The sequence below is a fragment of the Sciurus vulgaris genome (assembly GCF_902686455.1).
Source record: "Sciurus vulgaris genome assembly, chromosome: 12".
Lineage (NCBI taxonomy): Eukaryota > Metazoa > Chordata > Mammalia > Rodentia > Sciuridae > Sciurus > Sciurus vulgaris.
In genome coordinates, this window is record NC_136473.1 from 23,500,984 (window position 1) to 23,523,041 (window position 22,058).

Below are 22,058 nucleotides of genomic sequence, written 5' to 3' on the forward strand. Positions count from 1 at the left end.
TCTGAAACTGTGAGCTCCAAATAAACTTTTCCTCCTCTACAGTTGTTCTGGTCAGGTCCTTTAGTCACAGTGGCAAAATAACTGAATAAAACACCATGCAAGCATGCCAGAGAGCTATCCTGTAGCTTTGGTTAGGGCGGGGGTCTGACTCAGGGTTCCTGGCTCTCTGAAACCTTCCTAAAGTTATATAGGGATTCTAGAACTCATTACATGTCCTGTTGGGGGCTGTGCCATGTTGACCGCGCCAGGGCGGCACCTGAACACATCGGCAGCGAGGAGGTTAATTGACATAAGCACACTTAGGTGATTCATCGTCGACGTACACAAGGTATGCGCATGTGTTCTCAAGCACTCCTAATTGTGCCTGCTCGGACATCTAGCGTCTTGCTAATCTTTGCGTAAGTGGCGTGGCCCTGCTCTCTGCCTCCTGGAGGTGATATAAGCGTAAGCAGAACGAGACAGCGCAGAAGCAGCAAGACACACGCAGCAGCAGCCAGAAGAAAGGAAAAACACACAGCAGCAGCTAAGACACACAGAGCAGCGGCTAATAGAAAGAAGAACACAACAGCAGCTAGCAGAAAGCGGCGGAAGGCAGATCGCAGAGCGGGGAACTGAGACGCATCACTAAACCACCTTAGGTAGACACACCCTTAGTTCACAGGATGCAGGACGCACCAGTAAGAAGCAGCAGACCTTAAGTGAGGTGTAGCAAGTCTCTCTTCCTCTAAGCTCTAAGCAAAGCCTGTCCTTCTCTCAAGGTCTCTCTACAGCAAAGTCTCTCTCTCTCTCCTCTCAACGCAAGTAAACCTCATTTCCTCTATCCTCTATAAATGAACAAGCAAGAAAGCAGTGCACTAAAGAGAAAGATAGAAGTAGCTCAGTTTCCAGTCCACCACCCATAAGACCCGTGCAAGTTGTTGCTGCAAGCGGTGACAAATATCCACGGATTTTGTACCACAAAGAGCCAGTGACATGTCCCAGCAAGACGGTTGATGGGGTTAGTACAGAGACAGCAGATAACACACAGAATCCGAAGCAGCTGGCTGAGGCCATGGTGCCAGGATAGTAATCCCCTCTCCTTAATAAAGGCCAGGACTCAGCTGAGTCCTCATAGGACCCTGTGGCTCTGTATACCAGTGTTCACCCACATGCCATCTTGAGGAGAAATTGGGGGGGCAATGTGGGGAATAAGTCTGTGGCATTGAGCATTTACCTGAAAGAGATTGGGTCATCCAAGGAGAAATACTGAATGACGGATCACAAACGTAAGCATTTGGAGGTGTAGCTTGGTGGTAGAATGCATGCCTAGCACGTACAAAGCCCTGGGTTCAATTCCCAGCATCACCCAAAATAAACTAATTTTCCCTGGCTGCTGTGGACATCATGGTGAGTGCACTTAAAGAGTTCAAGCCAGTTCCAGAGAACGGTTTATTCTTTCTTAGAAACTCATTCCTTCTAATATTGTTTTCTCTGAATGCTAGCAAATGTAAGGTTTCAGTTTACAGAGGGAACCAAGTGTGGTAACCCGCCTGAGACTTCCGCCTACAAACACCTGCTCTCTGCTGCCAGGGCAAACATCTTCCTTCAGCTGTCGGCTGTCAGCAAGTCTGTGCAGGCAGGTTTCAATTGGGTAGGAATGGCTGTTAGGGAAGGCCATGGCATCAAATTGTATTTTCATGCAGGGAGAACAGACGCAGGGTTCCAAGTGGATCTCAGACCAGTTCCTGATTTTCACGCTCAGGTCTTAGACCTGGTTTCCCCGTTCTCATTTTACATTTCAGCAAAAGTCAGCGCCTTGCTATCCCCGAGTTTATTTGGCCAATGTCATCTAAGAATGCAACAGGGTGATTTGTGGTGGGAGAGATGTGTTAACTGGGTCCAAACTGCTATCCAATATCCAAAAACGTAAAACTCTTCCTGCGGGGTTGAAAAAGGAGCCAAGCCTATTGGAAAGTTTACATTTCATTTCCAGAGGCCTTCCAATTTCTTGGTGGCAGCTGGAGGTGCTCTCAGAGAGAATGAGATGCCCTGGGAAAGCAAAGGGGGGCAGGGAGAGCTGGTCTGTTCCTGGGATAGCACCACCACCTGCCTGGATCCAGTGCTGGGTCAGGGCACAGCCAAAGATGGTAGATCCCTAGGCTGCTAGGAGTCTCCAGAAATGGCCTTGTCCTACAAAATGACTATGTAGTCCCTAAATATTATTATTATTCTCCCAAGCAGCCTTTCATAAATATTTATTAAGCACCTACCAAGTGACAGACACCGTGTTTAGTGCCAGGGATACTTTTGCCAATTGTTTCCTTGAAATTCATTTTCCACTTAAAAGGAGATGTGGAAGGTGAGCTGCAAGGTTCACCTCTCTCTAAAGTACTTCTTGACTTACGCTCAGCTCTTACTCAGCTGTTGGAAAGCGTTCACTTTTGAGACTTTAAAACCAACGTCCAGAGTTTATTTATGATAGACAGAATTTGATTTGTTCAAAAGAGAGAAGAGAGCCAAGGGAATTTGTGAGAAATGTAACTTCTACTTTTGATGTTCTTTCTCCATAACGGGGAAGGAATTCTGATTGGTAAGTAGAGTCTCCCAGAATGTGAAAGGAGTTGGACTGGAGGGAGGGGCCGAGGTGTCTTGCTGGTGCTGTGGCTTCTTGGTGGCATCTGTACAAATCACAAGAGAGGAACAAGAGCAGCCGCTGCCCACCCATTGCCCCCGTGACTGCTGCAGATTTATCTCCTTCAACCATGGCCTTCCCCATCTGTTCTAGCCTCTAATTACAAATGCAAAAATTAGCTAATTTGCAATGGCATCATATAAAAGGGAAGGAGACTGCTCAAGACTGCTCATGTTTTAGCCACTCCAGTCAGAGAGCAGTCATTCTCTTCGTGTACAGAAAGAATTCCCTTCCATCAGCCACTCTGACTTGGCCTGTCCCCAGAAGAATGCCTACCATGTTGCACAGGAGGAGGAGCTGGCTCTGACGATGGGACACTCCCACCTTGCTCTCTGAGGAAGAGGCAGGCCACTTGGGGGTTGGATCGAAGTCAATTGCCTGTCAGAGTTTCTTGAGTTTTTGAGCTCCTTAGGAAAAAATGTAATGCACACACAGCGTGAGCATCTGCCTATGACCACAATACAAATTATTTTCATTTTGAAAACATTTCAAAATTAATTTTATTTTTTAACCCACACCAAAAAAAGTCTACCTATTTGTGGAGTATCATGGGATGTTTCAATACATGCATTCATTATGTAATGTTTAAATCAGGTTAAAATATCAATCTCCTTAAACATCAATGATTTCTGTGTGTGTGTAACCAGGGATTGAACACCGGGCCTTGTGCATGCGAGGCCCACACTTTACCAACTGAGCTCTATCCCCAGCCCCATTTATGATTTCTTTATGGCAAAAAATTTCAAAATCCTTTCTTCTAGCTTCCTGAAAACAACAGTCCACTGTCATTTTCTATCTTTAGTCACCATACTGTGCAACAGCACACCAGGGCTTCTTGCTCCTATGGAACTTTCACTTAGTACCCATCAACCAACCTTTCTCCCGCCCTTCCTCCTCCCATTTCTTTATAGTGGTGCCAAGGATGAAATGATGAGGATGGTGGGCACAGGCTTGCTGCCCCCACATGCGGGAACCTTGGCCTAGTCTTTTAAGCTGAAGGAATCTGAGAAAATGGCAGAAGCAGGACTGACTCTGAATTTCTCTTGTTGTTCTCTCCTAAAACAGGTCATAAAACCTAGGAAGGGATTTCCGTCCATCCACTGAAGCTGGTCCTCATACCCCATGTGTAACTGGAGGAAAGGAACATCCTCATCTCTGAAGATACGGGGACCTGAGAAGAATCTGAACAAACAGCCTTGCTAAGCACCCCCCGCCCCCCGCCATTCATTGCCATTAGTGCAGACCCTTTGTCCACTCCTACTTCTTCGCAATTATCCACTTCCTAATCAAACCCAGCCTAGGAGTACACAGGGTGTCTTAGCCATGTCTTGGCTTCATGTCGTTTTCTCATGGAGTATCTCCTGTCATATGAAACTGATCTATTAAAATTGTTTCCTTTTCTCTTGTCAATCTACCTGTTATCATAAGGCCCTTAGCCATGAACCTGGGATGGGTAGGTTCTTCTCCTCAAAGGGTTGATCATGAATTTTCTTAGAAAGGAGATGTACCAAGATACATGTACCCACAGAGTCATAGTTTTGAACCTCCTTTTCTGCCTCTCCTCCCCCTCTTCCATCCCCCCAACCCTGGCCATCTCTACCTCTAACCATATGGAACTTTAGAAATCACCACCAACAACGTGGGCTAGAGCAAGGAGCAGAGGAGCTGGAGTCAGGCTGCTTCCAGGGTCCTGCTGCCCTTTGCTGCTCAGCAATTGTGTAAAAGCCATCCAGACAAGACCCTCCCTGAGCTCTGCTTCTCTTAGGTGGGAGTGGGATTGAGTGGCTCCTGCTTTGTCTCCCTGGTTCAGATAACCATCATGTGGGTCCTGACGTGACAGTGCTTGATAAACCTGGAAGCACTTCGGGACTGTTGTTTTCAGCTCCCACTTTTTATTTTGCACCTCAGAAAAAAAGATCCAGGCTGCTGCAGTGCCAGGACAAGAACCTGGCCTTTCAGTTGCCCACCGTCACCTCCACATCCAGGGGGTAATGAATATGCTCTTGGCATCCAGCACTGTGCTGGTTCTGGGGGAAGGAAGGGACAGCTCAGGGGGAGGCCACAAGAAAGGAAAACACTGTCTTTGCTCTTGAAGAGCTGGTCAGTCCTGCTTTGCCCCTCCCCAAGGGGTGGCAAGAGAGCTTCCCTGAGAGTGCCAGGGCAAAGTTCTGAATCTGTATGCCCCAAACATAGCAAATGCCTTGGGCAAATCATTTTGTTTCTCTGGGCCTCAGGTTTCCCCGGGACAATAAGAAGGTTGAACAATATGATCTCTATGTATTCTTGTAGCTCGAAAACTCTCGTTTTAGATCTGGCTCAGCGATACAGCACTTGCCTAGCACATGCAAGGCCCTGGGATCAATTTCCAGCACTGTGAAATATAAAAAATAAATGAAACTCTATTGTTATAATATTATTGAGTCGAATGGGGCAATAGTCTTTGTTTTATTAACTTTAGATTTGAAACATGCCCAAGGGATCTATATGACGGTATATGAGAAATATGGAAGATACTGTATAAAAGTTCTTTCTGAAAAAGTAAAAAAAAAAATCAATGGACAGTTCATATAGATGAGCTTGAAATAAGCCCTAAGTAGATTATTTGCAGGAGGGAGCATAATCTATTTTCTAGAACAATATAATCCCCTAGGTGAACTTTTAGTGCAATTATCAGATGATGAGTTATTCATAGCGGCTTTGCAAGTAAATTAAAGGGTGGAGGAGGGGGTGTAGTGGGAAGACTTCCCAAGCCCCCGTTTGGTTAATGATGCACAAATCCTCGATTCCCAGCTTGATAAGCCCTTGACATCTGCAGGGACTCAGCAGAAATCCTGGATTACATGATATGGGGTGAAACCACATCTGAGTCAATCACCTCGACTAGGCTGAGCTACGTGAAGAATGGGTGGCCCTTCATCCTGCCTAACAAGTGAAGATAAGCACAAGAATGTCTCTTCCATTGCTTGCAGTTCCATTTTTTTGTACAAGGAAAGTTAAAAACCTGTGTACTATTCAGTTGTGTTCAATACACTCTGTTAATCTCACATATCACACCATCCATACCACAAGCCTGCACAGCCTGCTTCTCCCTTACTGCTCCAACTCCATACACACTGAAGATCTTCAGTTCTGAAGTTCAATGAGACTGTTTATTGAGCAATTCAAACACATATATTTATGAATTACATGTATAAAAGACTTTGTTCCCAGCCTGTGGCACTATTGGGAGGTGAGAAACCTTTAAGAGGCGGGGCCTAGTGAGAGAAAGTTAGGTCATTGGGGAGCATCCCATTGAAGGGGATATTGGACACCATCCCCACCTCTCTCTTTGCTTTCTAGCAGCTTTGCTCCACCATGTGCTCCCTACCGCGTACGTGCCTCAAAAACAGGCCCAAAGGCAATGGGGCCATGCAACCACAGACTGAAACCTCTGAAACAGTAAGCCAATATATACCTTTGCTCTTTATAAGTTGATAATCCCAGGTACTCATTATAGTAACAGAATGCTGACAAACCCAGCCTCGCTCCTTGAAGTTTCTATCATAGGAAGGATGACCAAGGAATGTCACCACACCTGGACAGACTTTGTCAAAGCTATTGTCTGTCTCCAGGTCCATTCATTCTCTTAAAGAGAATTATTTGCAAACTAGTGTCTCCCCTCTTCATTCATTTTTCTGATAACAATCTGCTACCTTTCAAAAAGGCATATATCTCCCGATTCCCTTCTCTATATGCATCTAAAACTTGCTGGGTTAGTGGGTTCTCACCTTTCTGTGATGCTCTTGTGCATGTTAAATAGATGTGCATGTCTTTCCTCTTATTAGTCTGTTGCCAGTTCTTTGCAGTGCCTCTGGCCCCTAAGGCTTAAGTGGGCAGCTTTGGACATACTGCTTTAAGGTGCACAGAATCACTGGGGCCTTCAGTGTGTTAGGAAATGTTCAAAATAGAAGAAAGTTTGGCACAAATGGAAAAAGAAATCAAAGCCTAAAACACTACCAGTCAATTTAAGAAATAGAAAGGAAAAATTTCACTTCCATTTAGCATTCTTAGCATTTCAAAACCTTTCAGAGACAAAATAGGAAAAAAAAAAATGGCAAAACAAAAGAAAGAGCATCTTCCTCAAAAGAGAAAAGGGGAAAAATATATATATTGGCCATTCACCCTCACAATATAAACAGTAGAGAAAATTAAGAAAATCAAAGGGCTTTTTACTTCTCATTTATATGTATGAGTAAAAGTAGGTCCCTCATTTTTACCTTGTTGTTTTCAATAAAAGAAAGCAGTTTTCAAATTGTATTCACAGATTGACTTTGCTGAATAGATGTAACTTCATTTGATTGCAGCAGGAAAGAATTCTCTTCTATTAGAACTCTATTTGAAAACAATACATTTTTAGCTATCGAACAGAGCTTTCGGAGCTGTGATCAACTGGTTCTTTGGAGCAATTCCTGAATTGAGGTGTTTGTGTTAATGGGGTGCAGGACAAGCTACCTCAAATTATGGAATCTTGGCATTTGAGAAAATAGCAAAAATAGGAAGGTCACTCCTTCCCCTTCCCTTTCTCTCCTAAAGTGGGACATAAGACCTTTGTGGGAGGGGTGTCCCTGCTACACCCCTATATGTGTCCTTACCTCTGAAGACACATGGACCCAGAGAAGAATGCGAACACGGTCTTGCTAAGTTCCCCATTTCTTCCCTTCCATCATCCCCCCCCCCAATCATATTTCTCCATAACTGTAAGGGGCACACAGACACGAGCAGTGGCCACATGAAGTTAAGGGGACAATTCTATAAACAGGACCTACAGTTGGATTTCCACGTTTAGTCTTAAAAAGCAATTTAACCAGAAAACAACTTACCTAAGGCCAACTCTGGGCCTGCTCTGGCTTAAGTCAATAGGATGTTACATTTCTTGACAAACAACCTGTTATCCTTAGGGCTATTCTCTCAGGGTGGAGGAATTTAAGACTCCTCCTTGCTGATAAGATCACAAATTACTCTGAGAGGGGAATTTGTTGACCTTTATACAGACCCAAAACTCTAAGACCTGTTTTCCTTAGAAAACAGGACAATTAAAAGCAAAGCCCACACCATAAATTTGTAAAAAATAAGTTCCAATTAGAACGGGTCGCGTGGACTAAGGTGAGCAAGAGTTACCTTTTTATCTTTAGCATGTGATATTAATCTCATTATAATAGTAAAATCTTGCCCTCACCCCTATGGGTTCCACTTGGGCAGCTGTGGGTGAAAGCACATGGGAGGGAATAAAAAAGAAAATGAAAAATGGAGGCAGACTTCATGGACCAGTGATGTTTTATTTAGCACCAGAGGGGCACATATTTAGGGACAAAATGACCTGGGCCACCTCGAGGGTCTGGGTTTTATATGCAGCCTTAGCAAACCCAGGTCATGGGAAGTGTGTTACTTTTGGTGGGCGCTTTTGGCAAGCAGGGGGCAGGGCCACTTCATGGAAGGAGTTTTGGTGGTGGGATCATTTAGGGTGGGGCAGGAGGACAGGTAGGACAGGTGACCATGTCCTTCAGTGGGTAAGGCCCATGCACAGTAGGGACTTAAAAATCTGAAGCAATTGTCTGTCAGTCAAGAGTTAAGAGGTGGTACCTGGGCCATACTCTAGAAACTTCCCTTAGACCCCCAATAAAACTGGGGAACGAAGGGGCATGTAGTCGCTCTCTCCTCTCAGAGATGATTCATTCTCTCCATCCCTCTTGAGAGTACTTTCTTTCCTAATAAACTTTGCTATACTTTGTCTACATTTTGTGTCCTGCTGAAAAGTTTTTCCAGTAAGAAAACAAGAGCCAAGAAATACAACGCAGCCCCCACATTCCCAGGACCACCACCAATAACATAACTGCTTCCCCCCCGCAATCAAACTTAGCAGAAAGACACACTGGCTTCTCTCTTTGGCTCTTAATTTCACATAAAGCACTCACATCATGGAAAATTTCTATTTAATACATTTGTGTGCTTTTCTTTTGCTAATCTATCCTTTGCCGATGGAGTCTTAGTTGTAAACCTAGCTATGGATAAAAAAAAATATTTTCATGTCCCTTACAGTTTTTTTCTTGTTTTCAGGCACATAGACTTCAGGGCCTGAGTGGAAGCTTCCCTAAGCTGTAAATGACACAGAAAAAAAATAAATAAACGGTTTGCTTTTTATACAGAAATCCACCATCAGAGCAACCCAAGATCACATTCTCTGGTTAATCTGACATGACTAATTCAGCTAAAATGGATTTTTTAAAAAATGACTTTAAAAATAGACTATATTTCAATTGCTTCTGTAAAAACCATCTGCATTTCCCATTCCTCTACTCAGGCAGGCAAAAGCCCTTGGAATTCTGACCTGGCATTTCCATAACACCTCAGTGAACCAAGGAGCTTTCTGGGAAATTAGCATGCAAATGCACATCTCAATGCATGATCATAGACAAGCTTTCAACTCTCCTGCTGAGAAATTGATTTTGTTAGAAGGCCTGGGAAGGTGTGTTTTTCATTTAGACATGCTTGTGTGACTATGAACACAAAGAGTAAATTCTATCTAGGCAACAATTGATAAGGAACCATACGTGAAATGAGATATGTCACCATAGCAAGTAAAAGTATCTGGGCCTCAGGTTGGCCAATAGAGACTGGCAGGAAAGTGAGGGCATCTCAAGGAATATTAATTTTCAGCAGTTCTACTTCTCAGGTACTTAAAATGCTATAAAGGAACTTTTTAAGAAAGCGTCAGTAGTCACCTGCAAAATAGTTGCAGTAGAGTGTATTAAATCATACAAACTTCATTTTTTAGTACTAAGTGGAACAGAACTCTCTTAAGAATGAGTGAATGGGGTCTTTTTCCTTCCCCTTTTAGTAAAAGGAGGTCAGTAATGGTTTATTCTGGCAACATTTAGAAGGATGGTACACCAGTCTCTTCCTGAACCATCCTGTTTCAGAGGGCTTTTGTTTTGTTGCTTTTTTCAGTGGTGTTTCAGCTTTTTCACTGCTGTGATTGAAAGATCTGACAAAAACAATTAGAAGAGGAAAAGTTTATTTGTGCTCAGTTTCAGAGGTCCCAGTCCATAAATGGGCGGCTCCACTCCCGGCCGGAGCTGGAGAAAGGTGTGGTGGAGGAAAGCAGTCAGGACAAGGCACCAGGAAGGAGGAGGGAGGGGAAGGGGAGGGGGAGGAGGGGGGAGGAGGGGGGAGGAGAGGGCTCTCCCCACCAGGACAAAATAGAAACCCCAAAGGCACACTGCCAATGACCCACCTCCTCCAGCCACACCTGCCTACGGTTACCACTCAGTTGCTCCCTATTGGTGGATTAATACATGGATTGGGTTAAGGTTCTCACAACCCAATCATTTCACTTTTAAACTTCCCTACATTGTCTCACATATGAGCCTTTGGGGGACACCTCATATCTAAACCATAAGAAGTGGTAAAATGTGTTTCATTTTGGGTGGATATTTTGTGACCAGGAAGGCACATCTCTTGCTGTCTGTTGTCTGAGCAGGGAGGACTTTGCATCTCACAGGCATCAGGGAAATTGGAAGCTTTGGGCAAGAAAACAGGTGCCTGAAATTTGAACTCTCTGCTTTTCTGGGAAGGGAGAGCTGAACCTGCCCAGGAGACACACAGGTGGAGAGCAGAGCTTTGTCCTTGAGTGGATGGAGACCTCAGGTGAAAGTATCTCTTTTCTAAGCAGCCAGCCTATAAAGGGACCAAATGTTAACAGTGGTTAATTGTCCCTGGCCATGGGGCTATGGATGATTAGAAGCTGTTTCTTTATATATATTCATCTTCAGTTTAAAAATTCTCTACAGGGCTTAGCTGTAGAGTACTCATCTAGAAGGTACCAGATGCTGGGTTCAATCACCAATATGATAAAACAAAAACAAAAGCAAGTTTTCTACAAGAGGACTGTGCTACTTTGAGAATTCTAAAGCTTCCATTAGTTTTGAAGCTTCTCATTCTGGAGGAGGTCAGTGTAAGCAAAAGTAACCAACACTGTTTCGGCACCATTATGAAAACACAAATAAGCAGGGCGGAAGCTGACCTCAAACGATCAGCAAGCTCTCCTTTATTTTGCAGCAGAATCAGTCAGGCACTGGGCAGGGGCTCATTTTTGGTGCAGAAAAATGGCCACCGGTTGCAGAAGGCGACTGAGCTTTATGGTTTACATTGAGGATGAATTAATCATTGGACACTGAGGCAGAATGTTGGTTTGGGAAGTCAGGAAAAAGTTGTAAGAAGTCTGAAACTTACTGTTCCTGGGAAGGGATGAAAGCTCAGAACTTAGTGGAGTTCACTGTTTCTCCTTCCAGGATTCAGCAATGGGAAAGGGTAAAAGTCCAGGGCCCAGGATTTTAAGATAGCGCCTCCCTTCAGGACCGATTGTGGTTGGGAAGGAACAAATGTTTGCTTTTGGTGGAGATTCTGGGGATGGACCCAGGAAAGGGTAAAAGTTTGCTTTTTTTTTTTTTCCCCTGAAGACCCATTGTTACCAGGAAAGGATTTGTTGGGAGAGGTTAATGATTGCCTTCCTCCCTCCTCTTCCTCCAGGTCAAATCATTTTGCGAGGGTTGTCATTTTTCATACCCTTCAGTCAGGAGGTACTGTTACAGAAATCCTTGGGCAAAGGGCCCAGCCCCAGTTGTCCCGTGAGACCAGGCTCAGCATCTGTCCCAATATGCCAGTGAAAGACCAGCAGTGATAAAGGGCAGGAAAGGAGTTTAGTCAGCATGGCCATGCTGGGAAGAATAGATACTGGGGTATGGTGACCAAAGATCTTGTCCTAGGAGAAGAGATGTCTTTAGATAAGGAGCTGAGGGGTTCATGGACAGAAGGGGGAACCTGACTCAAGACCAGAGGGGCTCTTGCAATATGTGATGGAAAAGAATTTCAGCATGTGCCAGTCAAAACCCAGATAGAAGTTTATTTAGGAAGATAGTTACATATTCAAGGGAGAAAAGGGTGATCTCAAAACGACTGTGCTAAAGTAAGGAGTATCCATTCAAGGAAGAATGTGGGCTATCTCCAGAGGAAGAGACAGCCACTGTTGTGTGGGGGTGTTAATATTTCTAAAGGGATTTCTAACGGGATGGTTCGTGGGGGTTGGACTAGAGGTGAAGCCAGGGCAATCGCACAATTTCCCACCAATTTTTCCTGCCCTTGCACATTGTCCTTGTGATACATTTACAGGCAAGGAAGTGGGCTGTCACTCAAGAGTTGCAACTGTCCATGGGTCTTTCTTTCATTTCAATGGTTCATGGGCACTTCCTTTGAGATTTAGTATCCCTCTGTTTATTCCCAAATTTTTATCTCAATCTGTTCTCAAGGGGCTGACAGAGACTTTGAGGTCTTAGAGAAAAGGAGAACAAAGGCAAGGGTTGGGAGCTTGCTTGGCTGGGGTTTGCGCATCTGGCAGAGCGGACATCTTGACTGATCGTTGTCTCAGGACTGGTTCTGTGAAGCTCTGGGAGGGCCATCGCTGCTAGGAGGTTTCCCACTGTTAGACAATAGTGCCTGTTTAGGGGGTCAATCTCATCATGGGGAGATCTGTCCTGTGAGGCTCACCCATTGCTTAGGGGTAGTTTTGATCCTCTGTTTCAAAGATGTTTATCAATCAGGCCTGTTGCTCCCGTAATCAACAGTAGTAGCATAAGAAAGTGGCTCAGGAGGAAATAAAGTTAAAAAGGCAAATGGAGTCAGAGAGGGCCACAGTGGAATTGGTTAGGTCAGTGACCAGCCCTCCTTTGGTGCCATGGGGCTGGTCAACAGGTAGTTTGGACATGACCCCCACCAAGTGCTACCCGCCCCAGTGCTACCTGCCTTCTGTGGGGTGCCCTGGCTTCCATGGTGGTGCACTGGCCACAGCAAGACGGGAGCCAGAGAGTCTGCACTACAGAAGAGTCCTTCCTCTCAGGTGCTCAGGAGGGCCACCCCTGCTCCCCATCTTCCCCTTGCAGGTCTCTAGGGCTGCATCCCTTAGAGCTGTCCTGGACTGTGCTGCCAGCTTCTGGCAGGTTGATATATGGAGCTATTTTGTGTCAGATAATTGCCCATCAATATCCTATTTATCACCTGGTTTGTCAAGGGTTGAGGTTGCTATTACAGAAAGCCAAGGTCTTTGAGAAAGGACCAGTGACACTAAGCCCAGGAGAAGGACCATCCGAGATGTAATATGTCTAAGAGCTTTTCTCCTTGGTTTGCTTTTTACCACTCAGCTTCCCTTTGAAGGAGGGGAATGACCCAAACATTTGGGGCTGCAGGAATAGCTCAGTGGTATAACACTTACCTAACACACCTGTGGGTTCAATCTCCAGCACTACAAAACAAAAAAAAGAAACAACAACAAAACCCACAAATACTCTGGTTATCAGAAAAATTCTTCTTTCTTTATAGATCGTTCATATTTCTTTAAGGAGCATGTATCTCTTCAAAACAAAGCAATCCATTTTATACATGTTCATCAAAACGATTCCACAATTAAAGAGTCAATCACTGGGCAAGGTTTTCATGCTTTCAAAATGCGTATTCTCTAAGGAGGAAGTGTCTTTTACAATCAGGCTGGGGAGTTCATACTTCTATAAGGATGGTGTTGGGATTCATGGGCCTGGAAGAACAGGTTCTGAGGTGCCTATGGAGTGTTGGGGGCAGAACTGAGAGAAGAGGGTGGAAGTTGAGTTATAAAGCCAGCTTTGTCCGTCACAGAGTTTGCCAAGTAGAAACTCAAAGGGCTCCCCTCCCCCACACTTCCTCCCTGACCAGTAGTGGAAAGCTCAGCTACAGTCTGAAACCCTGGAGATCAAGAAACACTGGATCTTCCCAACCCTCCTGTGCCCATGAACGTCAAGTTTCTGGCCTTGAGCTCCACCCTACCGGGCCTTGCTCTGGCTCTCAAAGGAGAAGAGGAGGGTCGAGTCTCCAGTTGATTCACAACAGAAAGCCTTGGCTCCTGAGCTGAGCAATTAAAAGTGATTTTTCTTTTAAGAAAAAGAATCCTTCTATCCTTCTTTTAGGGCTGACAGAAACTGTTTAGGCAGATTTCCCTATTCTTGTTCTTAAATGCTAATGTGGGAAGTTATTAGAAGGGAAAAAAAATCTTTTCCTTCTAACTACCGGTCTTAGGTTCATTGGTAGGTGCCCTGCACATTAGACCATTAAAGAGAGATTAATAAGAGGAAAAATACTGATTTATTTAACGTTTTACATGATACAGAAGCCTTCATATGAAAATGAAGACTGAGTGAACATTGAACTTGAGTGGTTTTTTTAAACTTGTTTGATGAAGAATAAAAGTCCTTGACTGGCATGTGACAGGACAGGTGGGCAGGTAAGGCAGAGACCGGAGGGAAGCCCCGAGGCCTGGTCAATCTGGTCCTGCTGAAGCATTTCTACCCAGATTCCTTTATATTTCTGTCTCAAAATCCAGCTTCTGGGGCACAGCTGAATGGGCTGAGGAGAGGTAGCATTTGATGCGGCTCTTCCTGGTCCTGCCTTCATTCATTTATTTAATTTGCAGGAGAACCTACCAGAAGGGAGCTTTTGACATTGGCATTATTCAGGCAAAGAATTGTAACAGGGGTTCACTTGATGCTTTGACTAAATCCCAGGTCACTTTGAAACTTATGGTTTTTTCTTTTTCTCAACCTTCTTTTCCCTGACCTTCTCCTTCCTGATCTTCTCCCTGACCTCTCCTCCTTAATCTCATTTTCTCCGAATCACCTCTTTAAAAGCCCCCTATTCCTGCTGATGGGCAGAATCACAGGCTCTGGGACAGGAGGCCCCTGTGTTTTTCCCTTACTAGCAAAACAATAAAACATTTTCCTTTTTCTTAAGACCTTGTCTTCGTTATTGTATTGACTTTGAGGATGAGGACCAAGCTTTCAGTTACAGAAACACAGGGGCAAGAAATAGCCTGCCCAAGGCCACTTATTCAAGCAGATCCAGGAAACTGATGAAACTGGTCTTGAAAATCAGGATCAGGTCCCATTCCCCTGGTGTTGAAGATTGAACACCCAGCTGAGGCAAGAGCAAAATGTTTTAGAGGATAGGAGAGAGACAGACAGACACACAGACAATCCTCTGGAGAGGAGGGGGTGCAGAACTGGTACCCCTAGGAGTGGAGGTGTCCTGCCCCTTTATAGATTTCAGGTTTCCTTTCTTCTCACGCCCCCTCCTCCTTTTATCTTGCTTATGCGGGCAAAGGCAGGAAAGGAGACTTCCAGAGGTACTTCTCCCTCTTCTCCATGTCTGCCTGGAAAGGCAGGAAGGGAGCTGCCCAGGAGGCATTCATTAACAGCTCCTTGCAGGGAGGAACAACTCCTTGGAGGCAGGTGACCTTGGCAACAGTTTGGAGGAGGGGGAAGTGCTCTGGAGGTATTAGCATTTTATTTCCTTTGGAATCAGCCCCCGCCTTCCTGGCCATCCTTCTGCCCTGGTCCCACTGGGACACTCAGGCTGTGAGCTGAGAATCAGGGCACATCTCACCTGCACTCTGGTGCTCATGAAGGGTCATTTCAGCTTTTGCTCACTCTGGAAGTTTTCTTAAGTCATTATAAGGAAATCCCCTTACAGGTGTTGTGATCATTGTAATGACTAACGACACGTTTGTAATTTTGAGACGGAAAGAGTAACTGAAGATTGAAAGAGAGGGGACACATATTTCTTCCTATGAAAACCACATACCTGTGTCCCAAGAAGAAAGCAGCAAACTAGCAGGCACTGGTGCCCAAAGAAAGCCCACATCTAAATATATTCAAGCCCCCGGATTTCTGTGATTTAACATTCCAATGACATAGGCACACAGAGACAAGGAGGTGGGGCCAGCCCCCTGGAGTCTGTCCCCTCCTCAGCAAACAAGGAAACTGGAATGACAAAACCTTAAACTGATGGCATCTTGTAGTCAAGTCATTCAGTATAACACAGGTCTTAAATTTTCTACAAAATGTGTTATTGTCTTTTAAAACATAAATAAATATGGTCTTTTTTGAAAGCTTGAGTCCAAAATTTTAAACTCTTAAAGAACAATTCCAACCTTAATATCCAAGGTTCAGTATAGATGAAGATGTTAATCCAAGCAGAGATTTACATGTAATCTTGACCTGAGGGAATAATTTAGAGCGGACAGGGTCCAGAGTACACTACTGTGGCATAGAAATTATTTTGGGCAGAGGACATTCGAGTTCCTGAAATTTCTTATCTAGTTAAATGCTGACCTCCCAAAAGAACTCAAAGGAACTCAGTTGTCCTAAATCTTCTCTCTAGGAGCAACACGGGAGGACCGATTCATCACCTCAGACCTGAGGTCAGCACCACCTCACCGCACGACGTAAGCAGACATTGTCACAAAACTATCACATCTCCCGTCTCTTCCCCTAAGGGGCTGTTTATCTTTACAAAATATTTTTTTCCCCTAAGTATCCCTCTGTATCATGGAGCATGGAGTCTGGTGGGTTCTTTGTCTCCCAAATTCAAAGAATGAGATTCATGGACAGCAGCAGTTGAAAGCCAAGTATAAGGATTTATTGAAGCAAAGCTTCCATGGCTGAGAGGGGACCTGAGAGTGTTGCCAGTAAATGGCTATGACGTAGGGGTTTACATGGACCTATAGGTTTAAGGAAGTCAGCCCCTGACCCACTTCTAGGTGAGGTTCCTCAGTGTCTACAAGGTATTCGTACAGACTTTAATCCAATCATAACTGATCAGATGGTTTTTCCTTCTTTGGAGAGGCCATGTACTCCAGGTGACATGTATCCTGAATTCCTATGGACTCTAGGTCACGTATGTCCTGATTTTAAAATAACCTTTTTGCAAGTTTCTCAGCAAAAATCTGCAGCTGCTGTTTGTGCTCTGCTGCCGAGGAAGTTGCTCAGGGACCCATTTCCCTACCTGCCTAGCCTTTTCCTCTTGACCTCACTTCTCCCTATTAAGGTGGTATATAAACCCCAAATTCTAAGCACCTCTTTGGGCCACTTTTTCTGTTTTTCCTTACCTGTGCGATTGAATTTGTCTTTTGTCTTGTTCACCTTAGTCATTTTCTTTTGCAGAACCCTGACTATTGCACCCAACAGGGTAGAGCAGAGAGCGCTTGCCAATATCCATTCTGACCATCTCTGTGGGAGTTACTAGTTCATATTCAAGCTCTGTCTATGGGCTTTTGTTACCCTTCTGCATAATTTTTAACAAAGGTGCCAGACAAATATGAAAAAGGATACAATTTGTCCTTTGGAGAGCTGCTCTCCACACTTCCCCAGCCCTCTGACTGTGAAGCTCATCCGTGACATAGTCTGAGAGCAAGTGTTTTAGTCAGTCAGCTTTTTCACCACTGTGGCTAAAAGACCTGACCAGAACAACAGCAGAGGAGGAAAAGTTTATTCAAGGGTTCACAGTTTCAGAGGTCTCAGTCCACATACAGCTAGCTCCATTCTTCTGGGGCTCCAGGTAAGGCTGAACATCATGGCAGAAGAGTATGGCAGAGGGAAGCAGCTCACATGATGATCAGAAGGCAGAAAGGGATCTCCCTTTGCCAGACACAAATAGATACCCAATGCCCCACTCCTCCAGTCACACCCCACCTGCCTTCAGGTACCATTCATTTAATCCCATCTGGTGATTAATTCACTGATTGGTGAAGGCTTTAACCCAATCATTCCTTCTCTGAACCTTCTTGCATTGTCTCACACGTGAGCTTTTAGGGGACACCTCACATCCAAACCATAACAGCAAATTTTGGCTTTTCCCCTGCCAAGGCTTAATTTAAGGCTCTGAACTGGGGTTCCCAGTGGAATGTCATTCTCTCCAACCCCTTTCAAGACTTTGAAGAGAGTGGAAACTTCAGCATTTTACAACTATGCCAACACCTTGATGGTGAGACTAAAACTAGCCCTAAAAGGAATCAGAAGGCCTCAGATGGTCAGTATTAAGAGATTTGCCAAGCTTTCCCTCAGTTCTTAATTTCCTTTCTGTAGGATTTTGTATGAGTGAGTATATTCTTCAAATGTGATGGTGTAGCGGCTTTGGACAAAGCAAACTTGAGTTCAGGGCACTCTTTTTGTGGAGCACATGTGTGAGAAGGGAGCATTTTCGTTTCCTGTGAATGTTTTCAATTCTCTCATAGTGTTTATACAGCTAGTGATCATGTCTCCAGGGTCTCTCGAGGGCTGACTGTGGCCAGGGGCAGCCAGGTATCACACTGCTCCTTAGAGCCATCTAGAAGGGTTTCAAATTATAACTTCTGAGAAGCACCCTGAGGTCTATTTCTAGCAATTTTTAGCTACTCTAACTTTTTGTTTTTTCTCTTTTTCAGTGCCGGGTGCAAGTGCTTTAACCACTGAGCTACATCTCCTTTCCTTTTAGATCCTTTTTTAAAAAAAAAATCTTTATTATGTCTTATTTACTAGGAAAAATAATAACTACATAAGGAAATCTCATTCAGTAGTTAACTTTTTCCTCTCCTCCTAATTCTTAAGGTAGTAAATAATTTCATATGAGAAATACAAGCTAAGCTTTCTATTCTATAAGAATCTAAGGAGCCAACCTAGTTAACTCTCTGTCTCTCTCTTATTTGTATTAATAAAATGGGACTTAAAAATTTTTCCTGGAAAACTAAATGAATGAAATCATACGACTAGAAAATTGTGTATGCAGATAATGACTATTAATGAGTTAGCAGATAAATAATTTGATAATACAGATGAAATGCATTCACCTGGGTTCTTCAGAGTTTTCTTAAAAGACTATGGAATCAAAAGGAAAGATAGACATTAACTCTGTTTTTTTTTTTTTTTTTCAAAGAAAGGAGCCTATATATAAACTAATTGAACTATCAGTTGATTTGTATGTCAGATATGTAAGTACTGAGAACACTGTGTGTTTCAGCTGTTCTCATCAGTATGATTAATGAGTACTTAAAGAGCTCGATTCCATTTGTATGCCAGCTGTTCTAGTGTAAAACAAACTGGGACTTTCTCAAGATAATCAGAACCCGGCTGTCTTCTGGGATGGGGGGTTGCTACCTATGAGCTGAGCTATGTTATAGTTTGGGTTGCTTTTTTTTTTTTTTTTGTAACAGGAATTGAACCCAGTGGCACTTAAGCACTGAGCTGTGTCCCTAGTCATTTTTTTTTTTTTTTTAATTTTGAGACAGGATCTTGATAAGTTGCTTAGTCCTCCCTGTAGTTTGGTTCTTGAGCATTTCCCCAAGTCCCATGTGTTAAAGGCTTGGTCAGCAGCCTGTGGTACTATTGGGAGGTGGTGGCCCCTTTAGGAGAAGAAGAAGGACCTGGAAGAAGGCCAGGTCGTTGATTGTGCCCTTGAAAGGAATATAGGGGCCCCAGCCTCTCCTCTTCCACTCTCTCCTTCCCTGCTGTAATGAGCTGAGCAGTTTTGCCCATCCCATGCCCCGCCATGGTGTTCTGCCTCCTAAAGGAACATGCCAGCAAACCACAGGCAGAAACCTTGAGACAAAGTAACCTTTTTCTTCTTGAAAGTTGATTATCTCAGGTATTTTGTCACAGTGACAGAAGGCTAACAGAAACCAGAAAAACAATCAATGACTCTTAGCTCGTGGCTCTGAGGTCAGACCCAGACACTCATGACTGAGGTATCCCTGAGAAGATGCTGTTTCCTAGGGATGTGGAAAACGACCCCTGCTCCTTTGTAGGTTCTGGTTGGCAGAAAGGTATTAGTCAATGTAGAACCTTAAGTTATATCATATGCATGTATGAACATGTAATAAATCCTACTACTATATATAATTATAATGCATCAAAAATAAATTTATTTTTAAAATTGAAAAAAAATACAAAGTCATGCATTTTTGGCAAGTTAACAAGGACCTAGGACACCTTAACTTCACAAATAGTAATTTAAAGGGTAAATATACAAGGAGAGTCATTCAAATCCATCTGAGCAGTAATACTAAATCATAAAATCTAGCATGTTGAACCCAGGGCCTTGTGTATGCTAAGCATGCACTTTACCACTGAACTACACCCCCAGTCTTCAGTATCCTTTTTAATAAAACAGTCGCACATAGCTTCTGCAGATTATCTGGGGTAGGTAAGGTGTTGGAGGAATGAACATATGTACAATGAGGAATAATTTCAGACATAAGCTCCCAAGGCAGTAGGAATTTCTGTATTTTCACATCCTATCATAGAAGTTCAAAAATAGCCATGCAATCATCATACCCTCTACACTGATTGGCAAAATGAAGTTGGTACCTAATTAGAGATAGAAGTGATTTTCTTTACCACTCAACCACTTCCGAAAGTATCCAATGAAAATGAAACTAATTAAAATCCCATTTTAGACATTCTTCATAGAACTAGAAAAAAAAAAAAAAAAACAGTCCTAAAATTCATTTGGAAGACTGAAGATCCAGAATAGCCAAAGTAATTTTAAGTAGAAAAAAAAAACAAAACAAAACAAAAAAACAATGCTAGAAGCATCACAATATACTACAGATTTATAGTAACAAAAACTGAATGGTACTGGTATATAAACAGATACATAGATGAATGGTACAGAATAGAAGAGACAGAGACAAATCCTCACAGACACAGTAATCTGATCATAGACAAAGGTGCCAAAAAACAACAAACAAACAAAAAAAACAACCCAGCCTTTTAACAAATGGTGCTGGGAAAACTTCTTATCCATATATAGAAGAATGAGACTGGACCCTTATCTGTCCCACTGCATCAACTCAGAATGGACCAAAGATCTAGAATTAGACCAGAAAATATGCAACTCCTACAAGAAAATGTAGGGTCAACACTCCAACATATAGGCACAATGACTTTCCCTAAAGCTCAGGGAGTAATGCCAAGAGTTAACAAATGAGATGACTTTAAAAATCTTAGATACAAAAAAGGAAACAAGAATATGAGGAAAGAACCTACAGAATGGGAGAAAATCTTTGCTAGCTACTCTTTTGAAAGGATTACTATCCAGAATATATAAAGAACTCAAAAAACTTAACACCAATAATACAAAGAACCCTAATTAATAAGTGGGCAAATGAACTAAACAAATACTTCTCAAAATAAGAAATACAAATGGTCAAAAAATTCAATATCTTTAGCAATTAGAGAAATGCAAATCAAAACTACACTGAGAGGTCATCTCACCCCAGTCAGAATGACAGGCATCAAGAATATAAGCAATAATAAATGCTAGAGAGAATGTGGAAAGAGGAACACTTTTACCCTGTTGGTGGGATTGTAAATTAGTACAACCACTATGGAAATAAGCATGGAGTTTCCTCAAAATACTAAGCATGTAACCACCATATGACCCTGCTATACCACTCCTTCATATTTATCCTGAAGATTAAAGTCATTATACTACAGCAATAAATGCAGGTTCAAATTTATAGCAGCATAATTCCAAATATCCAAACTATGGAACCAGCCTAGGTGTCCATCAATGGATGAATGGATAAAGAAAATGGTAAATGTACAGAATGGAGTTTTAGTCAGTCATAAAAATGACATTGTCATTTTTGTGAAAATGGATGGAACTTGAGAACATTATGTTAAGCAAAATGAGCCAAATTCAAAAGGTCAGGAGTCGTATGTTTTCTCTCATTTGTAGGATCTAGAGAGGAAAAAGAAGAAAGGTGGGGGATAGGTCCCATGGAAATCGAAGGGAGGTCAGTAGGGTAGAGGAAAGAGACCAGGGGAGGCAGGAGGGAAAAGAAAGACAAATACTAGGAAAAGATATTAACCAAATTATATTTTTATATTTTATATTTAAGATCAGTTAGTTTAGGGCATAAAGACAGTCAACAAATAGTGTTCAAGTATCCCTATACTAATAATTGACAGTAAGGTACATGAGGACCAGAACTGGCTTCCCATCTCATTGGGGAGATTAAAGCATAATAATAGTCAATAGTTATCAAATGTTTGTTATTGTTATTAAAAAATAATAAAAACAAAGTCCCCAGTTTAAGTTACACAAAGCCCAGCTGCCCAAACATAGCCAGGTAATAAAAACATGTCATCCTGATTTTCTCCAAACACTAACCCTAAACCTAAACAAACACAAACATAAAAGTTTTGGACTGGGGATGTAGCTCAGTGGGAGAGTGCCTGCTTAGCATGCACAAAGCCCCAGACTCAATGCTCAGCACCACATAAAAAAGCTAATAATCATCATCATCATGATAAATAAATGAAATAAATGTATTGTTCTTATCATTATTGTTAAAGAAAGTTTATTTAATGACACTTGTTACAACACAGCAATGAAGACTTTATCAGAACCATGGAGATAGATGTAGGGGTGACTGCAACAGGGTCTTGCAATGGGGGAGAGAGATTGGTCCCACTCTGACCACAGCATGGGTAAGTGGGCTTCACTCACAAGCCCC

The 22,058-nt window shown here is 43.0% G+C and overlaps 1 long non-coding RNA gene across 1 annotated transcript in view; it reads left to right on the forward strand.

Moving 5' to 3' along the window:
• LOC306641288 overlaps positions 1 to 4,341 on the forward strand; it is a 36,835-nt gene extending 32,494 nt beyond the window's left edge. The window contains exon 3 of the long non-coding RNA XR_013758108.1: positions 3,737 to 4,341. This is a non-coding gene — a long non-coding RNA (uncharacterized lncRNA). The remainder of the gene's footprint in view (positions 1 to 3,736) is intronic.
• Positions 4,342 to 22,058: the final 17,717 nt, after the last annotated feature.